The sequence below is a fragment of the Neodiprion lecontei genome, chromosome 1, assembly GCF_021901455.1.
Source record: "Neodiprion lecontei isolate iyNeoLeco1 chromosome 1, iyNeoLeco1.1, whole genome shotgun sequence".
NCBI lineage: Eukaryota > Metazoa > Arthropoda > Insecta > Hymenoptera > Diprionidae > Neodiprion > Neodiprion lecontei.
Genome location: NC_060260.1, coordinates 19,546,741 through 19,568,118, shown reverse-complemented (window position 1 = coordinate 19,568,118; position 21,378 = coordinate 19,546,741). Strand labels below are relative to the sequence as shown.

The 21,378-nt window shown below is 38.3% G+C and overlaps 1 long non-coding RNA gene across 4 annotated transcripts; it reads left to right on the top strand.

Annotated features, from left to right (window-relative positions):
* The first annotated feature begins 420 nt into the window (after positions 1–420).
* On the top strand, positions 421–19,980 carry LOC107227737. 4 transcript variants are annotated; one of them, XR_006905378.1, is made up of 4 exons: positions 421–699; positions 1,765–1,927; positions 2,221–2,647; positions 5,873–6,867. It is a non-coding gene; the product is annotated as an uncharacterized LOC107227737 (long non-coding RNA). The 4 variants fall into 4 exon arrangements; XR_006905373.1 differs by having other exon boundaries at positions 422–699; positions 2,205–2,647; positions 5,873–6,866; XR_006905375.1 differs by lacking the exon at positions 5,873–6,867 and adding an exon at positions 19,582–19,980 and having other exon boundaries at positions 431–699; positions 2,205–2,397.
* The last annotated feature ends 1,398 nt before the right edge of the window (positions 19,981–21,378 follow it).

The following is a 21,378-nucleotide window of genomic DNA, read 5'->3' as shown; positions in this document are numbered from 1 at the left end:
TAAAAATTCGAAGGTCGCAGGCCAAATTCACATGCGTGCAAACTGTTACGGAAAATAACTCAGGGGAGCGCGAAGGGTTTAAAAAAATCAATTGACAAACTTCATTTCATAAACGCTAGGTTTTAGTGTAGCAGCAGGGAATCGCAGTTGAATAAGGTAAAATACCCAATAGTTAGACACTTATAAACAAGAGCAATCGTTTGTTTTAAAGCAATTGTTTATCATGGTATTAACGCCGAATCTAGATTTGTTATTCTCTTAGAAAAGAGAATCACACATTATTTTTCTAATAATATCGTTTAATTAAATAATATGAGGCTTATCATGTGAGATTCCGAAGAGCAACGTGATATGCATGAATTTAGCAACTTTTTGTAGCAAAAAGGTAAGACGAAAAGTTCGAAATTAAAAAAATCTTTTTATGGAAACAGTATGAGGTTTCGAAATGTATTGATGGTTGTGTCATTCGTGAGTATGATTTCATGAGTTTTCTTTGCAAAAACTTTTTTTTTCTGTTGAATTCGCGTGTCCAAGTATACCTTTTACACTCAAATACTAGAGACTATTAGTTGGACCGTTGACTGAGATATCCTTCAGTCAACGGTTGGACAGACGGCGACGCTTGTCCGATTATAGGCACTGTAGCTTGTATGGAGAGTAGAATTTGGAAACCTGAACGAATTAACGATAATTAAGCGCGTAAGTAAGATAAATTAAAATGCTTAAACTTTTTATCTACAAAAAATCAATATTTGTTGATATTTACGAACAAAGTCAACATAACCTCAAATAGGTTAAGTTAGTTTTGACATTGTTCACGTTTAAGTTTATATTGAGTACATTATTTATGAGTGCAATTACTTTTTGGCATATTATACTTACTCTACTCTAGAAATGTATTCTTTGAAAATTCAAAAATTGAGATAGAATAAAGAATCAAGGGAGAGAAATAAAAAGATCAAAGAACACCGAGATTATCTTAAAACTTACCTAGAAAATGTCAAGGATACGACGTCCAATAAAAGAGAAATATGTTAAAAAAAAATATATATATAAAATCAAGTATGAAAACTTTAAATTCAAAGGAAAATGCACTTGAATTAGAAAATCAACTTAGTGAAGTTGAAGATTCTTCACTTCATGAGAAAGTTAAAATTTTACAGGCAAAAAAAAAGTTCAAAGAAGAGGAGTCTTGATTTTTCACTTATTTTTTACGTGTACGTTATGCTGCATTCATATACGTATGTTATAGGTGCATTAAAAAAATGTATCCTAAAATACTATACAACAATTATATACTATTGTTAAAATCATAAATCAAGTGAGCAATAAAGTTGAAATAATAAAATTTAATGGCATGTACATATTTGAGTATTGTCCATCTTCTGGTTGGAATCTTGTCCAACTTCTTTGATAACCTTCAAGATATGTCCAACTACTACAGTTTTCGACCTCCCTAATAAAATTCCCATAACTCTGTTAAAAATGCATTTTAGGAAACCTTGTTTTCTTTAATTGATTGAAAAATGCATGTGCCACGTAATGGGATACTTTTTACACATCGATTACGCCCTGATCCCACGAAAATGAAATTACTTCAATCATGCCTTCCAAACTGTCCAACTATTGGGTATTTTACCTTAGTAAAAATGGCAGATACTTTGATTTGTTTGAAAAATGGTGGTAGATGGCGATAAAGACATGCAAAAACGTGTCTACCGTATGTCATACTAATAGGGCTGAAACACAAATAAATATTTACAGAAAGTCATTCAAAATCTGTGTCCAAAAAGGTAGACCAAAATCTTGACCCGAACACCCTGGCAGACCACCGTAAGGGCCAGTAAATCCGTGTAGATTGGAGATCGGGCATTACAGTTACTTTCGATTACCAGAATTTTAGTCAGTTATATTGGTACATAGCAAGGTGAGCATACAGGTATATTATTAATTATTATTCATAATTATTTATTATTATTAACTGTTTGTTATGGTTATTTATCAATATTTGGCCTCACATCGCTTTGTTAATGGTATAATCTTAATATCTGATTGTGAGTAGAAAATTTTCTTCTGAAATGAATTTTCAAATTACTAGTTCTTCTTCTTCCAAGTGACTATTCTCAAATCGAGGATGTGCCAGGGTACTCTTTAATTACACCTGGTACCTCCAGGACTTTCAAAACTAATTTATCTTTGTCCAGATATTTATGGTTGCAGGTTGTTCCAGAACGCAGTTTCTCCATTCATCGGAGTGTCTTGGTTAGGTCAGGCTTGCGTGGCTTGGGTTTGGGACAGATTTGTGGAACAAACGAAAAAAAGAAAAAAAAAAAACAATAGCGGAATAGGACACTGATTGTGAAACAGACACATGGTTACATTAGTTATTTGTTAAACGTAGGTTGATTACAAATTTAAATTATTTTTAGCAATAAAGTCAGCCAGGACGAAGATGACGTACATAGGATATTTTAGAAATAACATTTGTAGATTAAAGCCAAGAATGATGTTGTTTTTCCAAAAAAAGTCTGAGTTTAACTGTGCATAGGTTAAAATAGAGCCGTTCCCGAAATAAGTGATTAGGTGATACAACGGTAATCACACCAGCACGTCAATGGAACACGTCAATGGAGCCCATTCTGATTAGGTACTCATTAGCATTAGTGTGATTTGTTTTAATCTGGCTTATGAGTGAAATCTTCCTTGGGGCAAGAACTAAGCCGTTGAACCATGGCTGGTTAGTAAATTGGTCCGCCATTGAACATTAGGTGACACCTTTGTGATGGCCTATGTCGAGGATGCTAGTTTGTGATGTACACATCGTGGAGCTTCTTGAAAGTTGTTTAAGGTTGGCCCAAAATATTTTATTGTTAAATTCTATAGGCTGATCCCCTACCGACTGAGCGGCACGATCAGCTTGTTCATTTCCTGATAAATCTATATGGAATGGAATCCATACCAAGATGCACTGACCCCCGAATTCGTGGGTTTCGAATAGTTTTTGTTTGATATTAGTCAAGATAGGGTTTATCCTATTTTTTGTCAGAGGATGTAACAGAGCAGAAATGACACTCGGAGAATCTGTGAAAATTAATCTTTTCAAGTAACTCCTATCGTTAATTAGATCTAGTGATTTAGAGATGCCTAAAGCCTCTGCAGATAAGATAGATGAGTTATCATTAAGTCTATAAAGGCGAGGCAGGCCTTTATCCGGGGGGACCACCGCTGCCGAAACTTTCGGAGGTGAAGAGGTTTTGGAACCGTTGGAATAAATTTGTAAAAAGTCTGGAACGTCAGACTTACAGATCAGTTTTAAGGGGGTTCCTAACCCAAGAGCGTTGTATAACATTAACGATTTTTAAAATTGTATGGGTTCTGGAGTAGAGGAAGTAAAAAATTGGGTAAATTGGTTTTAAAAGTACGCAATTTCAGCTTTAACTGAAAAAAAAAAATCATTTCGTAACGTGAAAATTGTGGCTGCTATCGCCACTGAAGTCATCGTGTACAAAAAGCAACGTTGTAAACGGTAACCATGTTTTCAGCCAAACGGTGAGTCTGAAAAACAAAAACCAAAGATCACTTTGCAGGCTAAGGTACCCTCTATCCTCCTATGATACCGATTTTCAATAAAGTGAAATTTATTAAAGTTATGAATTTTTTTTATCGGTAAATCACATTTTCTAGATTTTCAGCTGTGTTTTCAGCTGTATATTTTGAACGGACGTACGGATTCAAAATCCGTTCCATAAGGGGATAGAGGGTACCTTAGCCTTCAAAATAATCTTTGGTTTTCGTTTTTCAGACCCACTGTTTGGCTGAAAACATGGTTACCGTTTACAACGCTGCTTTTTGCACACGATGACTTCAGTGGCGATAGCAGCCACAATTTTCACGTTACGAAATGATTCTTTTTTTTTCAATTAAAGCTGAAATTGCGTACTTTTAAAACTAATTTGCCCAATTTTTTACTTCCTCTACTCCCGAACTCATACAATTTTAAAAATCGTTAATGTTATACAACGCTCTTGGGTTAGGAACCCCCTTAAACATGTAGAAGGAGATGGGGGTCGCTTTGTAAACGTAGGAACCAAGGTTGCTGGGATTCCGCCCTTGCCTGTCAAGTAGAGACTCAATTAGTTGAAGTTTGGGTATGACCATATTACCCTGACAAGAGTGGGTTCTGAAAATGTAATTCTTAATTACTTCTCGACTTCTTACGTGAAGGGGGAGAATACCACTAAGGTGTATTGCCATGTTATTTTGGGTGGTCTTAATCCATCCTAGACAAATTTTGACTGCTGAGGCCTGAACTGATTCGAGTCTTGACAGATGACATTTACAGGCATTACCAAAGAATTGCGCTCCTCAGTCAAGGAGAGCTCTCACAAATCCCTTAAGCACGATTAGCATTGTTGCGGGGTGACCTCCCCAAGCAAGACTCGAAATAGCCTTAAGTATGGAGACAGTTTGGATGGCTTTGGACCTGTTATATTCAATGTGGGTTACCCAGTGGAGCAATCTATCTAGATGGACGCCTAAGAATTTAGCTGAAGGTAGGTTGTGAATCGGGGAATTGTTAAATTGAATGTAGTTGGGTAGGTTGCCGAGAAGTCTTTTAGAGAAAACACGCAGCTGAGTCTTTTTCTTACTAATCATTAGGCCCCTGTGTAGGAGCCAGTAGTTTTTGGAGTCTAGGGAGGCTGAAACTTTATCAAAAGCAATATGAAATTCCCGGTGGGAGGGGTTTATTACCACATCGTCGGCGTATGTGAGCGTTTTAGTGTTGGGACCTCTGTTATTAAGGATAGATCTAATACACTTCTCGCAAAAATTAAGGGAACAACAAAATTTTCGAAATTTTTTGGTGATTTTCAACAGGCTGTATTTCAATGAAAAATGGTCGTACAAGAAATAAATAAACAAAGCTTTTGAAGCTTGAAGACTCTAGTTTTTGAATTTTTTGGTTAAAAATTTTTCGAAGCACTATTAGCCATGCAATCCTTGGATAAAGCACGAAGAAAAAATTTTCAAAATTGAAGTGTATAAATATTAAAAAGAATGGGGCCCGAGAATAGAACCCTGGGGGAGGCCGAGGTTTGCAAGCCCAACAGCCATATCTGCCCCCCGAGTCCTGCCATGGAGCACCTTTTACCAGATAACATGTCTTATAAATCCCACGATTCGATCGTAGTTGCCGAATTCGATTAGATCTTGGATAAGAATTTTGTGGATCACATTATAAATCGCTCCCTCAATATCCACGAAAACACCAGAAAGGTATTTCTTCTTTAAGAAGCTTGTGGAAATGTCAGTTATGAGAACAGTGATTAGCCGATTGGACTTTTCTGAAACCGTAAAAGCACTTCGGAAATATATGACGGTTTTTGGTTCACCAGAGTATTCTACAGTTGACTATTCTCTCTAAGGTTTTGAGGACAGCTGAGGAGAGGGTGATTGGTCTAAATTCTTTGGATCCAGGTTTAGGTACGAAACGCTATACAAGGTGGTCCATTTAAGTTGATGCAGCAGAATATCTCGAGAACCAGCCATTTTAGAGAAAGATGTTTGAAATAAAAGTTTCATGGTTCGAAGGGGGAAAAACACTGTGTCATCGTACTTTTTATTTGGTGCAGGCTTGGAAGGTCATTTGGAGGTCAACATTGTTTTTTTAAATAGGAACATGTACTTTTTTTGACAGATTTGCATGTTACCCATAAAAATGAAAAACTTTTATTCGAAACTTTTTTTTATACATCAATTTTTCAAGGTATCTCAAAATTAAGAAAATAGGTAGTAGGAAGATCTGGTGACCGAGCATGCCAATGTACTCGTCCTACTATTCTACCTATGTTTTTGTTTCCATTCCATGAAGGTACGAGATCTACTCTCCGAACTGAGCCTGTGGTGGGGATTCCGTTCGAATGAGAATAAGGGGAAGCGGCACTACTAGGAGTGGCACTATTACGGGAGCGGACTGTAGTCTCATCATAATGGATTATTCAATCATCGTGGATAAAATTAAAATGATTTTGATCTATGGTGAATCCGGAAGAAACGATCATAAAGCTATTACATTGTACGCTAACCGTTTTCAAATTGAAAAATTGATGTCGTATAAAAAAAAGTTTGGGATAAAAGTTATTCATAATTTTTATGTGTAAAATGCAAATCTGTAAAAAAAAGTACATGTTCCCATTTCAAAAAACAATGTTGACCTTCAAATGACCTTGTAAACCTCCACCAAATCAACAGTACGATGGCACAGTGTTTTGCCCCCACCGAACCATGAAACCTTTATTTCAAAAATCTTTCTCTAAAATGGCTGGTTCTCGAGTTATTCTGCTGTGTCAACTTAAATGGACCACCTTGTATAATGAAACTAATCCTCTGGGAACCTAACCGTGAGTGATATCAGTGTCTAGTCTGGTCGTAGTTTCCGGACTCTAAAGTAATACAGTTTTCAGCCGCGAAAGGGATAGAGACCTTGCTAAATGCAGATGCTATGTCTTTATCATCTGGGGAATGAGTGGGGACTATCTTGGGGAGGTGGAGTCTGCTTTTAAAGGCCTTGATTGACCCCCAGACCTTATCAAGGCTATAGTCCAGTCATTACGTCGGAAAAATCGGGTTAGAAATGAAAATGAACCGAGAAAGCCAAATTTTGGATATTACGTGGGGGGCGGCTAGAAAAGCTTAAGTTCAAATTGTCGACCAAAATAACCTTGTGCGTTTTCCGCTATCTTGAAAAAAGGGTTAAATTTAGTTTTTTCATCATAACTCGGTTCCCCGTTGAGATACGAAATTTTTTATACAATACTTTTTTGTTGCTCTCTGCACGATCTACAATTAAGGTCTTATATATTTTTCACGTATCGATCGTCGTTATCGAGATATCGATAAAAAAAACCATAAATTTGGAGAGAAAAAATTGTTTTTCGCTATTTCCTTTTTTCTCGTCAAAGATATCGAAAAATGTCTGAAATGAAACTTCTAGAGCGTGTTCAGACCTACAAATTCCTTTTTTCATTTTTCATTTCCGACAAAAATTACGACCTCTAGCGCGCCGCAAAGTCGGCCCCAGCGCGCCCGACGCTGCAATAATGTGTGTCTCGCCATAGAGCGCGTCTATACGGCGACCGTTAGAGTTTGGGCATGGGTCAGGTATAAAAGACCCTTTTTTCGTGTCCGTGCCGGAACATCTGCTCCTTATTCGTCGCATTCCAGTCAGTTGTCTCGAGTCTTTTGAAGCGAGCGAACGTGTTTGAAAATTTGTGTGAAAATGGGTGATTGTTTCATTTGCAAAACACCTCTGATTGACGATGTTTATGTGGCTAAAAAGAGAGCTGTCCAGACTCTCTTAGCGGTGAGCGTGAAAAGAGGACGTGTGGAGCATCAAGAGATGTTACAAAATATTGACTCAGTGAGTGTTCATAGTTCGTGCTACAAAAAATATGGAAACCAACGGCTAGCGTCAATTGCTTCTCGACGAAGCGAGTCTCCATCGCAAGAACCAGAACCAGAAGAACAACTGCAGGTCATTCCCACTTTTGATTTTAAAAATCGATGTTTATTTTGTGGACAAATATTTTGCAACGAATCAAAATTACCAATGCATAGACGGAAAAAAATTCATTCCGTGGTAGAAATATCGATGAAAGAAAAAGTTATAGGATACCTGTCTAGACGTGACGATGAATTTGCCACTTCAATCATCGAGCGTATTCATGGTATACCTGATCTCGTCGCAGTAGGAGCTCGATACCATCGAACATGTATTTCTCATGTATATCATGCACTACCTGAGGAGGGGAATAAGAAAGGACGACCTACGGGGGACAAAGTAGACGAGGCAATGGAGGCAATTTACTCCTTTCTAAAAGAAAATTCCGACGAATGTCAATTTTCTATTAGCGAGCTGGTGAACCAAATAAATGGAGATTTCGTTCCTCACATGAGAACGGTTAAAAAACATTTGCAAGAGAAGTATGGAGACGACATTCTCATAATCGAAAAACAAGGACGTGATTGCGTGGTGTGCTTTCGAAATACCGGTTTCAAAATACTCTCGGATAAATGGTACGAAGAAAAAACAAAGGATTATCACGAAGAAAGATGAAGAGTTATTCGCGAAGCTGCTGCGATAATCCGTGAGGACATTAGAGGTGTCGTTTACGATAAAAACAATTACCCCCCATCGGATGAATTCGTGAAAGATGTCGAAGCCGCTGTTCCTGAATCTTTGCAAGTTTTACTTGCTACAATGATAACAAAAGATAAACGTCGTGCATTGGAACAATGGAAAAAAAATGTACAGCGATAGCTCACTCCATAATAACAGCCGCGATTGAAGAATTTTCACGACTCGAAGAATGTACCGAGGAGGAACTTCAACAGCCAGGACCATCAAAACGACGAAAAACGTGTGAAAAAAATGACCACGAATAATTATTATTTTTGCTGTATAAAAATTATTTGATTAATAAATTTCATGTGTTTGATTTATAATTTGGCTGGTTCATTAATTTATTTTGTATACCAATAATTCCCTGAACTACCATTCATCCATTTTTACGTGTGGATACAACCGTGCGAGCGGCTCAATCGAAACCGGGCACAGTCTTACTGACTTTGCGGCGCGCTAGAGGTCGTAATTTTTGTCGGAAATGAAAAATGAAAAAAGGAATTTGTAGGTCTGAACACGCTCTAGAAGTTTCATTTCAGACATTTTTCGATATCTTTGACGAGAAAAAAGGAAATAGCGAAAAACAATTTTTTCTCTCCAAATTTATGGTTTTTTTTATCGATATCTCGATAACGACGATCGATACGTGAAAAATGTATAAGACCTTAATTGTAGATCGTGTAGAGAGCAACAAAAAAGTATTGTATAAAAAATTTCGTATCTCAACGGGGAACCGAGTTATGATGAAAAAACTAAATTTAACCCTTTTTTCAAGATGGCGGAAAACGCACAAGGTTATTTTGGTCGACAATTTGAACTTAAGCTTTTCTAGCCGCCCCCCACGTAATATCCAAAATTTGGCTTTCTCGGTTCATTTTCATTTCCAAATGTATATAATGACTGGACTACTAGTCTGCGGGCCAATCGAGGAGCAGAATTCTCTGAAACTATTTCTTTTGGTATCTCTGAGGAAATTTTTAACCTCTATATCTATGATGAATAGTATTTTCATGACCTGAAAAGCTTCAAAGATGACCGATCACGTCTAGTTGAATATTCTAGTGCTGAATTATATGGTGTATGATTATCCTGGTGTCAACTTCTTGTGCATATTTCTGCGTCTACAACTGCCTATACCTTCTGGTGTCTTAGTAAACATTTTTCCACCTATTCTACGTATCCACGCGCATCTACGCAACGAAAGTGATCTGCAGCTGGCGGATCAAAGTGGGCTACAGCCATTGGCTTGCTTATCCTTGGTATTACGTTTATTACGATCACAACTTGAGTCGAACGAATACTTTTGAACTTCGGCTATCAACAGAGACCGGTTCCAGCCGGAATTGGAAAGCGATAAGGAGAGGCGGGCTACTCCTCTCCTAACTACCTGTTTCGATCTCCGCAAAGTTTGTCCTGTCTTGTTGATTGTTGTAAATCCTCTGGTTTCTTTCTCTCCTGTTCGTTTTTGTGTCTTTTTTTCTCCTTTTTTTCTCTTTCCTGTTGTTATGCCTGATACGTTAGCAACACCGGTCTCGAAAAGGAGCAGGGATCTCTCTGACGAGGCCCCCGGCGATTCAAATTCCCCACCTAACAAAATTAGGGGGGCTGATCAACTAATTCCCTTGGTGCCCTCTTTGAGGGTCCGTATATAGCAATAGGTATTGTAACGGACAGCTGATCGAGGTCACCATCGACATCAGCAATGCCCATAACATACAAAAAATCACAACAACAACAAACGGTGACCGACGCCTTGTTGACAACACTGACTCAAAGATCCTCCGGAAAGGTAATGGATAAGGAGGAGACGACGACGATGTAGCGGGATGGGAAATCGGGACGAGTAGAAATAGGAGAACCGCGGAGAGCATCGTTAGCGGTTGACCGGCATAGCGTCGAACTGACTCACAAGTTAGGGATAGACTTTGTAAAAGAGCAGTTGTCCGGCAAAGCGCCGAACTGTCTCACCCAGGTTTTTGATAGCGAAGTGTTCCTCATCTGGAGGGCACTATTGAAGTTAGCTTCAGTAAATTGTGATACCGAACTTCAAGCAAAGCGCTTAGTTCCGACTTACAAGGAAGGTATCCCAGCCCGAACTCTCCGATTCGATTTCTTTTATAGTCTGTTATAGTAGATTAAAAACTAAGCGACACGGATTTTTTTTTATCGGCCATAAAACAGTTTAAGGAGGTGAAACCACCCTTCAAAGTGAGGCATGTCAAGGGGCGATTTGGCAGTTTCATCCACAAGAACATAATATTTTTTAATCAATCCAACTGGAAAAGTTTTCTCATGAAGAGAAATGAAAAATGTATTTTAAAAAATAAGGTGTATTGTAAAAATTAAGGGGTTGAGCCAGCCCTAAATATAATCACATTTATGTAAAAAATTGTCAAATTCAAGTCTAAAAATCTGAAAAAATATATATTGCGTATGAATACAAAAGAAAGTTTACGTGTTTTTGGATTTTCCCGAAAAAAATATTGGCCGGGGTAACTAACCCCGAACGCTGTTTATCTTGCGCGTATGCACAAAATCGTCAAATCTAAGCCTAAAAATCTGAAAAAATATACAATGCGTACGAACACGAAGGAAATATGACATATAATTGGATTTCCTCGTAAAAAAATATTGGAGGGGTAACTACCCTTACACGCTGTTTATCTTGCGTTTACGCGAGAAAATGGTCAATTTCAAGTCTAAAACTCTGATAAAATATACAATGCGTATGAAGACGATGGAAATATGTTGGAGATTGCGGTGCACGGCACTGCGGAGTGCAAGAATGACACGAGTTGTATGATTAATATTGTAGGTTTATTTGTTCCTTTCTGTACATTCGTGGTTTTGTGTTGTATAACGTTTTGTGTGTCGAGTGTTTGTGTTTATGTTTTGTGTATGAGTCCCGTAGTAGGTGACTGGTATGCTATGTATCGCGCGTTCGACTTGCGCGGTGATCCGCGTGATGGATCGAATTCCGTTCTAACAAAATACATATATTTGGATTTTTTAGAAAAAAAATATTGGACGGGGTAACTACCCTTGGACGCTGTTTATTTTGCGCTTACGCGAAAAATGGACCAATTGAAATCTAAAAATTTGAAAAAATGTATATTGTGTATGTACACAAAAGAAAATTTACGTGTTTCTGGATTTTGTCAAAAAAAAAAATATTGGACGGAACTACCCTTACGTACTGTACTTGCTTTTCTCCTTCGACAGCCAAAGTTCTTCCTGAATGCATCTCCAGCTGGAATCCGCTTCAATCGGAATTGTACACATTTTGAATTCCAAAATTTGCTATATCGTGTTTAACATGAGCCACAAATTCATCTGCTTTCACTTTTTACCATTCAGCATCTTCTGAAGTTTTTCTAGTGATAAATTTATTGATTTTCCTGGATACTATACTGTATGCGTGTTTAAATCGATTCAATCATTTTTTTGAAGCTGTAAATCGAAAATCTTCATGGCCAATTACTTTCTGGGCTGGTAAGGCCCATTTGCGTAAATCATTATCAGGAACGATGAAATAAGCGTCGATAGGTGCTTTAAAATTATTAAACGTAATGTCGCAAATTCTAGCGATTTTATTTCTGTAAGTGCCACCTTTATTTAATGAATTAGCCGATCGTCGCAGTTAATTTATAGATTTTACTCTTTTAATATTTTTTCTTACAGTTTCAATGCGTAAATTTCTTTTTTGTCAGCTTCTCCAGAAATCTACAGCTCTTGATTAATAATTATACGATACATCTTCTTCGTCTTTCGTACACTCATTTGTAGGTGGCACAGGCTGGATAGGTAAAGTATGCATAATGTCATCTTCTATTATTTGGGCATTAGTATTTTTGTATGGTTTTTGAAAATCTAGGGATTCTTCAATCGTCATTTCCACGCCATTAAATTCATTCATCGCAGTCAATAAAATATCTTCGATGTACTCTTTTAATTCAATTTCCCTTCGATATATCGGAGTCTCTTCTGTATTTAGCGATTGAAATACGCCAAGCAAAAGATTGACGACATTTATAGGATTTACTTTCATCTTCAGTATTGCTGAAAAAATGTGTTGTAATAACTCGAATAATATCCCTTTTATTCCTAAATAGCGGTACATAAGGAAGTTGAAAAAGGCGACAAAGGCAGACGAGTGACAATGAAAATGAAACTTATTTTCACGCTTTAGAATTTTGATATTGTTGTTTAATATTTATAATGCAATGAATTTAATAATTAGTTGGCCAACGTGTTGTTTTGTTTATTGAACACATCTTCACATTGCATCAGAAAAATAACATTTATATCCCACAATTTTTAAATATTATTTTATAATTAACCAAGAACAATTTTAATTTACTTGTTATAGACAACAAAAATAATTCACAAGACAAAACATAATAATATAATAATAATACGAGAGGAACTTGATTTTCAATTAATAACAATGACCAAAAAATATTATTTCAATTCGACTCTTTAACCAACTTATTTCTATACGAAAATATCTCGTTGAAAATTTGAAAAACTTACAAAATCTTTAACTGTTTTCCGAATGAGAAATTTATGATTTCTACACATAAACTCATATAAAATATTAAATTTTCTCTGAAAAGAACTGCTCACTTTGACGTAGCGCTTACTGTGCAGAACTCACAAATAAAACTGAAAACATAAGTTACTTTATCGAAAAAACCAATTTACAGTGAATATTTCCACACTTGTAGAAGCAAATATGTTATCTTATGTGTAAATGGTTGCGTTGATATTGAAGCTGCTGATGATGGACAATACACAATATTGTGTCATGCTGCGATAAGTTACTCTTGAAGTGATATTTTACTCTAGAACCTTTAAAAATTCAAATTTATTATTTTCATTTTCTTACAGTTCAAGGTTCTAGTGTAGACTATCACTTCAAGAGTAATTTATCGCAGCATAATACAATATTGCGTCTAATCCGTTATCAGCAGCTTCTTTGTCTGGGGACACTGTCTTTGTTCCCGAAATTGTTCTCGTTCCCGATGATTTATTTTTGACCCTTTGATGATACAGTGAGAAAATGAAAAACGGTAACAATTCAAAACATTTGAGAGGTAGTTCCGTCCAATATTTATTTTCGAGAAAATCCAAAGATATATATTATAGATAGTCTTATATTCTTCGTGTTTATACGCAATATATATTTTTTCAGATTTTTAGACTTGAATTTGACAATTTTTCGCGTACGCGCAAGATATACAGCGTTCAAGGGTAGTTATCCCGTCCAATATTTTTTTACAAGGAAATCCAATTATATGTCATATTTCCTTCGTGTTCGTACGCATTGTTTATTTTTTCATATTTTCAGACTTAGATTTGACGATTTTGTGCATACACGCAAGATAGACAGCGTTCGGGGTTAGTTACCCCGGCCAATATTTTTTTCGGGAATATCCAAAAACACGTGAATTTTCTTTTGTATTCATACGCAATATATATTTTTTCAGATTTTTAGACTTGAATTTGACAATTTGTTACATAAATGTTTTAGGGCTGCCTCACTCCCTCAATTTTTTTTTTTTCGTTTGGAGAAAAATACATTTTTCATTTCTCTTCATGAGAAAACTTTTCCAGTTGGATTGGTTAAAAAATATTATATTCTTGTGGGTGAAACTGCCAAATCGCCCCTTGACATGCCTCACTTTGAAGGGTGGTGTCGCCTCCTTAAACTGTTTTATGGCCGATAAAAAAAACTCCGTGTCGCTTAGTTTTTAGTCTACTATAACATATTACAAAAGAAATCAGATCGGAGAGTTCTAGCTGGGGTACCTTCTTTGTTAGATTCATATGAGTTAAGTAGAATATCCACGATAGGACGGGATGTCTAGAGCGTTAGGAATTATTTCACAAGAGCTTAGAATAGAAAATTTTAACCATGAAAACAACCGGAAGCAGAACCTAGAAATTCTTGCAATATTATTTTATTTTATATTTTTTGTTTGTTAATTTTCACGGATAGTTTTTAGAATTTAAATAGTTTGAGCGCTTAGCGCAACATTGTAATGATTTATTTCCATTAAAACTTACTTTGGTTGTTTATCAAAAATTTATACAACGAATCTGTTTCTCTGTCCTACATCGTTTGTTTATTCAGAATTTCACCTTGTGTAAAAACCCGACAGGCAGCCAAGATTGTCCCTGGTCTGTAGGATCGGTGTTGTGTTTGGGTCATCAACCCAAGACTAGAAGTAGGAAGGCGACTCTGTTTATTCCGAGTTCGCATTCAGAAGGGAGCACTGGGAAACCCGTGTCTCCAAACAGGTGACATACACCTCACTCTCTTGTCTCCGATCGGTAGCAAAAGCGACACAGCTCTTGTCTTACGTGAGGGAGCATAAGAAGGAGGTGCTCGTTCATAAACCAAGGCGGCTTTGGTATCACCTAAGTCCGTATAGCTAATTAATTCAGGGTGTTTGCGGGTCGGAAAAACCGACCTTCCTTTTGCCCATCAGAGGGGGTCCTTTATATAATCCATGTTTACCTTAATTTCAGGGGTCAAGGTAAAAGAACTACATAATAACGCGGTTTTTTCATACGTAAAAACCTCAAGAAAACCGCACACGTTACAGTATACACAGGGTCACCTCCCGCCATACCTGGTACAGGTCTATGACAAAATTGAGGGTAATGTGGGCAAGATTCACGCTATGAGTTTCGCTAAATTACTAAAGAACAATAGACTCCTCAAACGCATTTCAAATATTACGACATCAAGAACCATTCGTTACAACCTTTTCTTCAATAATGTCGAGGATGCAAATTTCTTCGTCGGACAAGGTATTGAAAAATGCAATCACGCCTTAGGAGCATATGTTCCAGATGGGTGCATCTACAAAATAGCGCTAATGAAAGGTGTAGACGCCTCTTTCAGAGGAGGAGATTCGAGAGAACATCACTGTATTAGGACAATCTGGGAATTCCGTGGGTATTTCGCTCCGCGGATGGCAGTCTTGAACGGGAAAACTCGACACGCATAAAATGCTTCCTCCGAGGTTTGACTCCCCCTGACAAGGTTGCTATTTCTCAGAACACTAGGGACGTAGTGCCATATTTAACATCAGTAAAAATTTGTCGCAATTGCCTTAGGTTCAGTCACGTACAATCTCAGTATCGGGGAAAAAACAAGTGCAATAATTGGGGTGGATTACACCATGAAACATCTTGCGAGGTGCCAAGTTCAACTCAAAACTTCCACTGCGCAAACTGCTAAGGTAAATACAGAGCGTCAGACAGGGGTTGTCCGGTTCACATCAAGGAAAAAGAACTTATTCTCTTAACTTAAATTCTCTAAAGAAACGGTAGCCTCTAAGGCCATTCATCCGCCCACCGCTCAGGTTCCCTTACTGAACAGGAAGGAATTCTCTTCGCTATGAAGAAAGAACCTCTCGCCAGAAAGAACGACTCTAAGACCATGTCATCCACATCCTCTCCAGTAATCTCTTCCTATGCTAACCGGAACTCCAGAAGAACTACGACAAATTTCTTTGGACAGGCTACCTCCATATCGTTCTCAGACTCCCCCCTAACAGGTCCCGTTCCCTTTAAGGAAAAAACAGACTACTCCTCAATGGATGTAGCACAGTATCTTGATATATCCCAAACCTTACCCTCTTCGTCAGACTCGGACATGAGGATGATGGACTGGGCGCGGACTGAAATTCGGAAGTTCCTTGGGGACTTCTCCAAATTTTTATGCAATCGGATTGCCGAAGAATTTCCCGACTCCGAAAAAACATAGCGAACATCAAAGCTTCGGAGGAGCTTTATATGCGGCAACGCCACAATTAATATGGCTTATTCTCTAGATATACTTCAATGGAACTGTCGCAGTATTTTCTCTAAATGGAACGAGTTCGAGGGCTTTCGTAATAGATACGACGTCGTATGTCTGACGGAGACTTGATTAACTTCGAATCAGCTTTTACACCACAGACGCTTCAGTACGGTCAGGAGGGAGAGGCTGGGCCCCACCTCGGGACGGCGTTGCCTTGCTGATCTCAAAAGACCTTTTTTTCCAAAGAATTGACCATCTCCCCCTCCCGAATAAGATGAAGTGGGACATGATCCGACTACGGCTTTCGAACTCCAGCAGCATCCCTATTCTTAACGTTTATCGCCCTCCGAACAAATTTCTGAATCGTCTCGAGTGGAGGGAGTTCTTCCAGGTTGTATCCCAATTCGATAATATAATCATCTGCGGAGACTTTAATGCACACTATCCCTTTGGGGCAGCCAACTACAAAATCAGGACGGAAGATTTTTGTCCGAGGCGTTCCAAGAGAGTAATTTATGCATACTAAACAATGGATCAGCCACCAGAATCCATGTACATTTATATAGAAAGAGCGTGCCCGACCTGACTTTTGTTTCAACTTCGCTTTTCTCGAGCTTCTCCTGGTCAAACTTGGACGATCCCCTAGCGATTACGATCCAATTTATATCAGGCTGGCGGAACTAAATTTCCACAAGCTGCAAGTCAAGCAAAGGCTGTCCCTTAATTAGGTAGACTGGGCTTTTTTCAATAACACCTTGAAATTCAACCTTCGTTCCATTCCTAATGAGGCAGATGTTAACTGGAAGTATAACTCCCGGATAACTCCCTTTAGAAAGGCGCCCCGTACCTACCTCCCGCCGCTCCATCGTGGAGTCAGAACTGTACCATCAAGGTTACCGCCAGGAGGGCGGCAGCCAAACGATTCCGGGATAACCCCTCCGAGTCGAATTGGGAAGATTATAACAAACTTGAAAAGGAGGTGAAAAACTTCCTCAGGCAAACCAAGTGTAATAGCTTTACAGAATTTTGCTCTTCTATCTGCCCTCGAACGAGCATCGACAGAGTTTGGGCATCAATTAAAGGCTTTAAGAGAAGGTTTCATCTACCTAAATCTGTGGATTTCTACTCCCCCGATAATCCTGCAATAATATCTACTTTTGAAAAGATATCTATTCCTTACGTCGCCGAAAAACCCGTTTTTTCCATATCAGGTAAAATAGACCCAACTTAAGACAGCAATCTCGCTAGAGGAGAACTAGAATGGTATATACGGGTCTCTAAGAGCAAATCCTCGCCGGGGATTGATCTCATCTCTAACGAAGTGTTGAAACGTCTCCAGCCCAAGGGGCTGGTTTTCTTACTTGATTTGTGGACCTTAATTTTTAAATCCCACAAATTCCCTTCAGAGTGGTCTTACTGTGTACTGTGCTTTATCCCAAAGCCGGGCTCCAAGGGATTAAGGCCAATATCCCTTTCCTCGGTCCTTCTTAAAGCCATGGAGCGAATAATAAACCTCAGGCTGCATTGGTGGATTAAAAACCACCTTGCCTTGCCAAGATTGATTTTCGGATTTAGGAAAGGCAAATCGGTTAACGATAACGTGGCTGTCCTTACAACTGAGATCAACATAGCTTTTCCCTGCAAGGGATTCCTCACCGGAGTCTTTATGGACATAGAGGGTGCCTTTGATAATGTCATTCCAAAAATTTTAATCCAAGACCTTGGCCTTCCGGAAGGGATAATCTTTTTCATCCGGAAGGTCATTTCGTTTAGAGTGATCCATGGGGGAGCCTTGGGTGCCAGCCTGGGAATCAGATCTACTAACCTGGGACTACCCCAGGGTTCTATTGTGAGCCCTCTTCTTTTCAACGGCTACTTAAAAACCATCGCCCAATTTACAGGTGCTGATACTAGGACTCTTACATATGCCGATGACGTGGTAATCTACTCCTTCCATAAAGTCCTACAAACCTTCCTTAATGAGATCTCATCCTCATTCAGCTCCCTCAGCATCGAGCTTCTCGAAAGGGGTCTCTCGGTGAGCACAACCAAGACACAATTATACATCTTTTCCAAAAGGTGTCTTGGGAATAGCCCGATTCAGATCCAATTGAACGGCACACCGATTTACAACCTCGCTAAAGTTAGATTTTTGGGAATGTACTTGGACAAGAAACTTTTGTAGAAAGCTCACATAGAGTACAAACGACTCAAGGCCTTACAAGCAGTCGCATTATTAAAATCTATCTCCAGTTTCACCTGGGGACGTCATCCTTCCACTTTGCTACTTGTTTACAAGAGTTACGTGAGGGCCATCCTTGATTAGGGCTCCCAATTTTTTGGTGATGCGGCTAGATTCCACTTGTCTAGACTGGATGTTGTCCAGTCTATATCTTTAAAAATTTGTATCGGTTATTTAAAAACCACCTCGAATAACGTGGCCTCCATCTCAGTGCCCCCCCCCCCCCCCCCCCCCCCCCAAACTCAAACTCGTTGTAGCAATCATCGATAAGCGTGGTCGGGGCCCGGGTTGCTCCCCGCCATTCAGTTTTAAGGTCTGGACTTGTATCCGGACGTCGGCATCATGGATTATGTCCTCTAAGATTCCCCCATGCTTCGGTCTAGACTATTTTGCAATTTTCACCGAACCAAATATTAACACGGAAATAGGTTTCACTGTAAGGAAGGATCCTTTCCCCACTGCAAGGCTGAGATCCATTTGCGGTACGAGGTTTCCCAATCACTCACAGTTTTATACAGACGGCTCCAAAAGATCTTCCCCTTTGAGGGTCTCTACCTCGGTTATTCCACCGAGAGAAAGGGAACCAGCCTGTTTTGGCTTGAACAGCAACTCCATCCATCTTTTCTGCGGAAGCGCTCAGTATTTGCAAGGCCGTTGAGCTAATTATTGAAATGAGATGCAACAGATCGTTAATCCTCTCCGATTGCCTTAGCGTCCTCACGGCCCTCACGCTCCCATTGACCTACAATAAAGTTAATCCTATTTTAATCTCAATAAAAGTAAAGCTTTTCAACCTCCGCAAACTAGACTACCAATGTTTCCGTATCTGGATCCGAAAACGAGCTCTATTCTGGGCCGACCTAAGGCACTTATCTAGACGCACTACCTTAACTTCAAGTCAGTCTAGTACCCTCGAATCAGGACGCCTGAAAGGAATCACCTATTGCTCTTTAGCGACCAAATTTACTGGCCGTCCATGATTTGCCAATATGTCCCTTGGCAGAAAAAAATAGCACTGATGAATCGGGTTAAATCAAGTCATACAAATTACAAAGAGCACCTAGCCAGGATGGGTGTGGCTGCTCCACAGGTTTGCACGTGTGGTCACCCTGTTCCGTCGGCTGACCACTTGGTTTAGGAGTGCCCATACTTTAGCCTCCCCCTAGTCAAGCTCAAAGGCTTTTTACTCACACAAAATTACAATAGGCACCGACGTGCAAGAAATTTTCCCAAAATGGACAACCCAGGTTATCACGGTTCTGGCTGATTTTATAATAAGAAATAATCTTAACTTATAATCTAGGTTGCTAAACAATAATACATTAACTGTCTCTGTTTCAGTGTTTTTGGAGTTTATTGGAGTTTACTCCTTAAGAAACGATTTGAGTTATAGGGCCCGGCACGGAAATTATATGAGGAGTAAAATCAAGTGTAACACGAAAACTTGAGGCGTTATAGAAAGAGAAAAACATATACATTGAACGTGCAAAAGAATGAGATGGAATACATTACACAGCGTATCCTATACTCGGGGTCTCCTCTTTCTGCGGTGGTTCGTAGTCTCACTGTATAGTTCACTACCTCTGGTCTGAGAGTTGAATGTGTGCGTATGTTTGTACGTGTGTGTTGTGTGCCTGCGTATGAATTTATAAGACGTGACGTTATCACGTCAAAATATTTGAAAATATGGAAGAAATTGATTTAGATGATAATGAAGAAGAATCCGAAAAACACATGGATGTGGTTAATTGGTAAGCTTATCTTTTACATTTATGAATAATACACATTTCAAATACGAACAACTAGATCTTTTATTTAGTGTTTTTATTATTTTTGATTAATTGATTTAATATATTTTATATTCATATATTATTTTCATTACTTATATTAACTCTTAGCGGCACACATTTTTCCTTACTTACTATCGACTTGAATTTTGTACCCGACGGTTTTTGGGGTCGCTGATTACGAATCTGCACTCAAAATTTAAAAATTCAAGATGGCGGATTCAATATGGCGGACCAAAACGCAAAAGTCGTTTGACGAGAGCGAAAGTTGGTACTCGGGGGTTTTCGGGATCGCTAATTACGAATCTGTACTCAAAAGTTAGAAATTCGAGATGGCGGATCCAATGTGGCGGACCGAAAATGTAAAAAGTCGTTTGACGGGAACGAAAGTTAGTACTCAGGGGTTTTTGCGGTCACTTATTACGAATATGCACTCAAAATTTGGAAATTTTTGAAGTAATATAAATAATCCGAATAATTAGATATATGTTTGTTTCTCTTATCATTTTGGAAGATGCGTTCATTTACCCTCTTTTTCTATTCGATATATATCATAGTTATCGTTCGTAAGGAGTAAACTCCAGTCGTGCGTCGGAGCTGACACACACGCTTTTTTTTTTTTTTTTATCATGCTGTCACATTCTTCCCGCCTGAAGCCTTGCAAATGTCAACGCAACTGGGTACACTCCAGAAGGGGAGGAAAGAGAAAAGGGAAAAAAGAAAAAGAAAAGCAGCAACAAGAATAAGGGTAACCAAACAATAAAGGACCAAACATAGTCCTGGAAATTCCTAGGATATCTTCCGTTCGAAATATGTTTATGTAAATTTTTTTTAAATTTTTTACCGTTAGTTTATTTATTTTTTTATTTCATCTGAATTAGATTATATTGACGTCATATGCTTTGATTACAGAACTCACAAAAAAAAGATCTGCTAAAAATACGTTGTTATTGCAGTACGCGTCTCTTCGTTTTGGAAAAAAATCGACAAAATAAGGGACATGATATAAAATAAGGACAAAATAAGGTCTGAAATAATTATGAAACGTTTTTATAAGTTACAATGGCCTATTTATTATGAGAATACGTTACAAATAATATCAGAATAAAACATAAAAAACGTTGGAAAAAAATCAAACACATTCAGACACGTTTTTTTCTTCATTTCACGAATGTTACAATATTTTTATATTTAATGTACTAAATAATAGCTACAGACATTTTTACTTAAATATTAACAATGTTTTCTTAAACATACAATTCTTTACAATCAATATTTACAAGTCTACGTATTCTACGCTGTTCGCTCGAGTTCTTTTTATTGGCACCTCTGGTTCATCATCGCTCTCGTC